Raw genomic sequence first — 7,276 nt, 5'->3', positions numbered from 1 at the left:
CTCCTAACATTCCTACCAGACCTAAAGAGTCTATATTGTTTGGAAGGGTGAACCGCACACTTTTTTTTTAATGTCATTTTTGCTGCAGCAGGTTCTATACATTGTACAGATGTGCCACGTTACAAGCAGTTTAGGGGGACTCCCAGGCACGATATTCAAAGGAATTTTTTATTCTTATTGTTTCACTTTAAAGGTGCCCATACACCTGCCGATTATCGTACGATAATCGCGGGAAATCCCGCAATCGTGCGATAATCGGCAGGTGTATTGAAGGCGTGCAACGGTTTCTACTGTGCGGTCGCACGTCTTTTGTCTCCCGAGCAGGCTTGAAAACCTGCCGAGAATCGTACGATTGTCGGCGGGTTACTGGCGTTCTCTGGAGACAAATGCCGCACGGGCCATTGTTCGCAAGCGCACACTCAGCGGAGCGGGCCTCAGCGGGGCAGGCTTGCGATGATAGCAAGTACGATCTGCCTGTCCAAGATGGGCAGATCGTACGTTTTTTTAATTACCCTACAACCATCGCAAGACAAAAGTCTTGCAATGGTTGTAAGGTGTATGGCCAGCTTAAGTGATGTTAAAATCACTGCTCCTTTAGAAATTGTATTTTTTTTAAAGTTTTTTTTTCATTAAATTATGTCCCCCCAGGCAGTACCCAAATCCCCATACACTTTATATGGCCATTAACTTACAAATAAGCCTTCAAAATGGGGTCAATTGATTTTCAAAGTTCCACCCCCATAGACTTGCATTGAGTTGTGGTTTGAATTCAAACTTTTTCCATGTTCGAAAGCTCATCACTAACTGCAAGCATGTTAAAGTATTTGGAGATAAGAAGATCATGCACAGTGGTGAGTTTGTTACAGACAGAGCGGGCATTCCAGAGGGCACATGAGAAGGAGAACTGGTTCTTGGAAGCAGGGGAATAGAAGTCAGGGTGCGTGAATTTCAGCTGCTGCTAGGTGAAAGGCAGTGCTGGTTCGGAGGGTGAATATTCGAAAACGGGGCCAGGATTGGGAAAGATGTCCCTTGAAGTCAGGAGAAGCAGAAGGGTGAGAGAAGTTGGATGAGAGCGAGTTTTATATGAGCGAACAGTGTCCTTAAGGTAACCCTAGCATGTGGATTCAGAATGAGCAGGAGGTGATGAGTGCAGTAATAGGGAGAGGGCAGGAGAGAGGGTGAAATATAGAAACTGTGGGGTGGAGAGGGGTGGTAAAGGAAATAGAATTGGAAAAGAAGAGCAGAAACAATTGAGAGAAGCAATGGTAGCAAACACATGTTAGGAGAGTAGAAACCAGATTTTAGATATTTACTTTGTCAGAGATATTTAATGTCTGACGGTGAGTGTGCCCTCACCCCAGGCTGTACAGAGGAAGTATCAGACAGTAAAGTGAATGAGGAGTAGTGGGTATGAAATGGATGCAAGATTGCAAGGAGAGAGGTAGGGAAGAGGTTAAAGTGGGATTACATGTGTATCAGGGAGAGTGGTAGATGAATTCTACTTAAGTCAAGTGCTGTTGGATTTCTATATAGGTATAGTGCACCATGGGGTGGTTGGGAGTGATGATCTGCAGTGGCTTCAGATGGGATGCTGGCCTGCAAAAATATTGTATCCTGATTGTGAATTGTTTAAGTGTTTAGTTGAGCTAGCTTCAGAGATGTTAATGGTTGGGAGTGATGATCTGTAGTGGCTTCACATGGGATGCTGGCCTGCTAAAATAGTGTATCTGCTTGCAGAGGTGAAGAGAAAATAGGAGAAAAAGGGGTTATTTGAAGTGCAAATCAGAGATTGAGGGCGATTAGCTTGAGCAGAATTTATGGTTAGAAAGACGTGAAGCAGGCATCTAAATAAAGCTATCACTTAAAACATCAGAGATAAACAGACCTAAATAATAATTAGAAGAGTACATACAATTAAATTAAAAAAAGTTGAGTTGCATTAGTAAAGTTTGTAAGCATTCGGTATGATGAGTTAGATGTTCATATTAAATATTCCATTCACCTTCATTGCGAAGTGTTGAAGTGTTTATTTGAGCTGACTTCAGAGATGTTAATGGGTGGGTGTCAGGGACATGCGGTCAGGTGAGGCGGAGCCTCACCTGGTATTATGAAGAGAAAAGGTGTCCGCTTCAAGTCTGAAGCTGACAGCTTTTTCTCCATTCAGATCGACTTGTAACAGGTTACACAGCAGAGAAAGCCTCCCCGCTGTGTAACCTGTCATGGATGGAGCGCTGCCTTTTAATTACAAGGTCCAAGCTGTCCAATAAAAAAAAAAAAGACCCAAAAAAAACAGTGAGCACATCGATCTCGATGCCTCATCAGTGACGATCAAGTGAGGGACAGGGAGGCTCCTCCCTGTCTCCTCCCTTCTTCCTCCTCACACAGCTTGGTTACCGAGCTGGGGGTGGAGCTTCGGCAGGATGGGGGCGGAGCTTCGGTGGGCTGGTGGTATACTCCTAACTGCTTGTTGCTTACTGGAGACTTGTCAGCAGGAGGGGGTTTAGCCAGCAGCAAAGCCCCCTCTAGCCTGTCTTTTGTTTTATGCCTAGCATCCTTCTCCTGCAGGTGGTAATATTACCCTGTGTTACGTGAACTTCGATCAGTTTCCTGTGTCCTTCATTGAACACAGAAAAAAGGATTTTATGGCGAGTACTAACATCCTATTTTTGCAGTGTGACGTGGTGTGCAGCTGTATATATATTGAGCTGCTGTGCTAAAAGGTATTTATCCTTTGAAGTATAGAATGAGTAAATTGCACTCCAATACGGACCAAATACACCTCTTTCAATGTATATAAACCATCAATAAAACAAAATATTAATCATAAAGTGAATACAGTATATGTTTCATATATCACTATTATATATAGTGTCCATCTTAGTGAATATCACATATATAGTGAATAATAATGTCCAATCCACAGTGTGTAAAAGAAGACCCACTCTTCAATCTAATTGTGCTGTGTATGATCTAATTACCAACCGTGTCAAGCCACCTGCTGTGCATATAACACATGGATCCACACTCACCGGAAACAAATTACCTCTTTTTCAAGATGGCCAAACAGCATTTAGGCCCCATTCGCACGTAGCGACATACCTTTTGCGGCGGCCAGGATAGCGCGACTTTCGGGGCGACGTTCCAGCGACAGTAGCGCGACCTTATCCGTCGGGCTCCATTAGAAAAAAGCTAAATCGCGCAAAATGCGCCAAAAAAAGGGTCCTGTAGAAGCGACTTGCGACCGCGACGAGCGACGCACGACATGGAGCTAAGACAGGTCCATTGAATATCATTAGCCGGCAACTTCTCGCGATATCGCGTGGCAAAAATGTGCGATATATCGCTACGTGTGAATGGGGCCTTAGTGGGGTATTAAATGATCTCCATCTCCAGCTCTGTTGTTAAAACTTTCACCTTTTTTAAAGTGACATTAAAGGAGAACTATGGGGTCAGTGTTTTTCCCCATAGTTCTCCTTAGGGTAACGGGAGGACACAAACTAGCGTCCTCCCGTTACCCTAAGCTCAGTATACCGCGAGCTACAGCTCTCGGTATACTGAGACGCTGCAGCCGGAGCGGATCCCGATCTGGATGTCGGGATCCGCACAGCTGCGTGAGTGACAGCTGGCTCTGCCTATCTAGAGGCAGTCAGCGCTGGCAGATCGGAGCGGGGAGAGGGGAATCCAGCCCCTCCCCCTGTCACGGCAAAGAGCCGTGACAGGATCGAGAGGTGAGCGAACCCGGTATGTGTTCGCTCACCTCCCGATCTACTGAGCCAACCTGTGACAGTCTCATTGTAACAGGTCGGCTAGAACTATGAGGTGAGTGGAAATCACTCATCTCATAGTTCTCCTTTAAAGTAAAAAAATTTTTCCCTCCCCCCAATGGTAATTAAAGCACTTACCTTAAATCAGTGGTTCTCAACCTTTCTAGGGCCGGGACCCCTTGGTAACATTTGCCAAGTTGTGGTGACCCCCAATGGTAAAATTTAGGGATGACGTGGCTGGCAGCGTGGCAGGCGAACTGACACTTCTGCGCTAGGAGAGGGCTGAGAAGGACTCTCACCTAGCACAGCAGAAATCACACAGCGACCCACAGTTTGAGAACCACTGCTTAAAGGAGACAACGAATCCTCTATTTCAGCGGTTCTCAACCTTTCTAGTGCCGCCCTTTGATAAAATTGCCCAAGTTGTGGCAACCCTTAACAGTAAAATTATTTTCGTTGCTCCTTCATCGCTGTTTTTGCTACCATTAGGAAACGAAATATAAATATCTGATATGCAGGATGTATTTTCATTCTTACAAATTCAACATAAATAAAGCATAGTATTTAATCACAAAAACAATATGTAATAAATATTGTGGAATATTTATTTCTAATTAACATATAAGTTACAAATTAATAAAATGTTTACGACTTACGTTTATTAATTTTTTTATTCATTGTGTATTGAACTGTATTAACCGGATTCAATTGTATAATCATGTGAAAATGTGAAAACAAAGAGTAACAACGGTAACAGTCTTAATATAATAACAGTAAGCTACATTGCTACAAAATTGTTGCGAAACCACGCATCAAAAAAACGAAGCTTATTAAAGAGTCAGTGCGAAGGCTGAGGTTGCTTTTTTCTCACCAAATCAGAAATTCTCGGGGCACTCTTTGCAAGAGCACAACGAAGATCATCTTCTGCAACAAGTCAACTTCTGTATTTAGACTTGATAACCAACAAGCTTGAAAAGCCTGTTTCACAGAGATATGTTGTTGGAAATGGAAGAAGAAGACGCAACACAATCTAAGACAGAGCAGGATATGACTGCAAACACTTGATCCAGAATTTATTAATTGGCATTGAAGAGAAATCATTTTTTGCTGCATTGCTGGTAATGAGTTCAATTAACTCCTCTTGTGCACTCTCAGGAACATCTTCAATTTTGACTGTAAATGGAGTGCAAACGGGGTGTCAGGTAAATTTGGAAAGTATGATGAATTTTAATTTGCAAGTGTTCTTTGACAGAAATTATCATTGTAATCCTTTTATCAAGTTCAGTGTCATTTTCCTCAAAGAAAGCAGATGAGTTGGGCAACATGTAAATTCTATTTTCGTCAATTTTTTGTTGCCAAAGTTGAAGTTTGATTTGGAATGATCAGATCTTTTCAGACAAATCGAGGCATGTTGCATTTGTTCCTTGAAGTGATAAATTTAACTCGTTCAAGATTGCAAAGATGTCAACCAAGTAAGCTATTTTCTGCAATTCATTTTCATCGCTGAAAAGTGCTTCGAACTGCGGTTTTGCTTTCTGATTAAAAAATGTTTTTAGTTCATCACGAAGATCAAAAACACGTTTTAAAACTTTTCCTCTCGACAACCATCTCACATCAGTGTGAAATAGCAGAACATTATTGGACGCATCCAACTCATTACAAAGTTTAGAGAACAGTCGACTGTTTAAAGCAGTCGCTTTTACAAAATTGACAGCACTTACGACACTATTCAATACTTCTTGTAACTCTTGTGCCAGCGTCTTGGTTGCTAACATCTGTTGATGAATCATACAGTGATTTCCGATGGCTTGTACTGACTCATTCAATACCAAACGTTGAAATCCAGATGGACATCCTACCATAGCTGGAGCACCATCTGAGCAAACACCACAAACCTTTACCCAAGAGATCTCATGCTTTTCCAGAAATGAACCAATGGTGTCAAATACATCACGCGCAGTAGCTGTCGTTTCAAGAGGTTTGCAAAAAAGAAACTCATCTTTAAAGTCACCATCATAAATATACCTCACGTAAATCAGTAATTGCGAACAGTTTGCAACATCTGTAGATTAATCAAGCTGGATGCTAAATATTCCAAGTGGAGCAGATTTGTCAGCTATTCTTCTGCTGATAGTGTCGTTAGATAAGGAAATTGCATTCAATTTTGTAACAAATTCGGCTCCAAGCATAACTCGAACAATGTCTTTGACTGCTGGCAACAGCAAATCCTCGGCAATGGTGTGAGGTTTCTTAGCTCTGGCGATTCTGAGAGCCACCAAATATGAAGCTTCAACGGCTGCTAGGTTTTGCTGGGTACTTAGGTGGTACTTGCCGCCAGTATCAAGTCTGCCTTTCTTGACGCCATCAGCTTTGTTTTTAAAATACTGAGCATCCTTGCCGGCAAAGCTCGGATGCTTGCTATCAAAATGACGTTTCAGTTTGTTGGGCTTCATAGATTCGGCCGCTAGAACTTCATTACAAAAAACACATTGCGGTTTCTCAATTCCTGCTGCAACTACTGAAGTAAAACTTACTTTAAAAAATCGTCGGTATAACGTTCTTCTCTCCATGATCCATTATCATGGGCCCGCTAATAAACAGCATGGACTGTAAAACGCTTGTTTATGCTGTGTGGCAGAGCTGCATAAACCTTAGGACTGGATAAAGAGAAATAGTAATTATTTGGTGGGTAAGCAGCTATATGTATTTCTTTGGTGTATTTAGCTATTTTGCTGATGTTGAGTTTGAGTAAGTGTTAACTGTTATATAAATTAGTGATAGGTCAGAGCTCAGGAACACTTCTGTGTGACTGCATTCATTCTAATCTACTTGCTTTTTGAAGCTGAAATACTAGGGCTGCAGCTAACGATTATTTTAGAAAATCGATTAGTTAGCCGATTAAGTTAGATTCATCGGATAAAAAAAAAAAAGGCTCCAGTGATGGACTACTAGTTTGTATTGAGATTGTAGTCCATCACGGGAGCAAGCTTGGAGCAGTGGAAGTAAAAAAAAAGTGTGGTGTGCAATATAGTACATTATACAACGGCGCAATGCAGAATATCAGCAGATCGCAGCAATAGTCCATTATACTATAATGTTCTATTTCTGGGATTTGTAGTCCTCTGTAGCTGCTGGTATTCTGCAGTGTGCTGTATAATGATTATACGGTGCAACGCAGAATAATGCCAGCTACAGAGAAATACAGCAAATTGCAGCAATAGTACATTATACTATAATGTACTATTACTATGATTTATAGTCCTCTGTAGCTAACGTTATTCTGCATTGCGCTGTAGAATTTATTATTGTTGGGATTTGTAGTCCTCTGTAGCTGATGGTACATATACAGCACAATGTACCAGCAACTATAGAGGACCACAAATCCCACTGCAATACATTAATGCAGCACCATGTGAGGGGGGAGTACAGGCTTACCTGAGCAGATATGTACGCCGTCAGAATTAAAAAACAAAAAAACAAAACACCATTGGAATGCATAGTTAGATTCCTAT

The 7,276-nt window shown here is 41.8% G+C and overlaps 1 pseudogene; it reads right to left on the bottom strand.

Annotated features, from left to right (window-relative positions):
* Positions 1-4,602: 4,602 nt before the first annotated feature.
* LOC108802808 lies at positions 4,603-6,341 on the bottom strand (annotated as a pseudogene).
* Between the last annotated feature and the right edge of the window lie 935 nt (positions 6,342-7,276).

The sequence above is a fragment of the Nanorana parkeri genome, unplaced genomic scaffold (assembly GCF_000935625.1).
Source record: "Nanorana parkeri isolate BGI_ZX_2015 unplaced genomic scaffold, ASM93562v1 scaffold3132, whole genome shotgun sequence".
In the NCBI taxonomy this organism is placed as follows: domain Eukaryota; kingdom Metazoa; phylum Chordata; class Amphibia; order Anura; family Dicroglossidae; genus Nanorana; species Nanorana parkeri.
The sequence above is the reverse complement of the archived record's forward strand: the minus strand, read 5'-3'. Positions and strand labels throughout refer to the sequence as shown.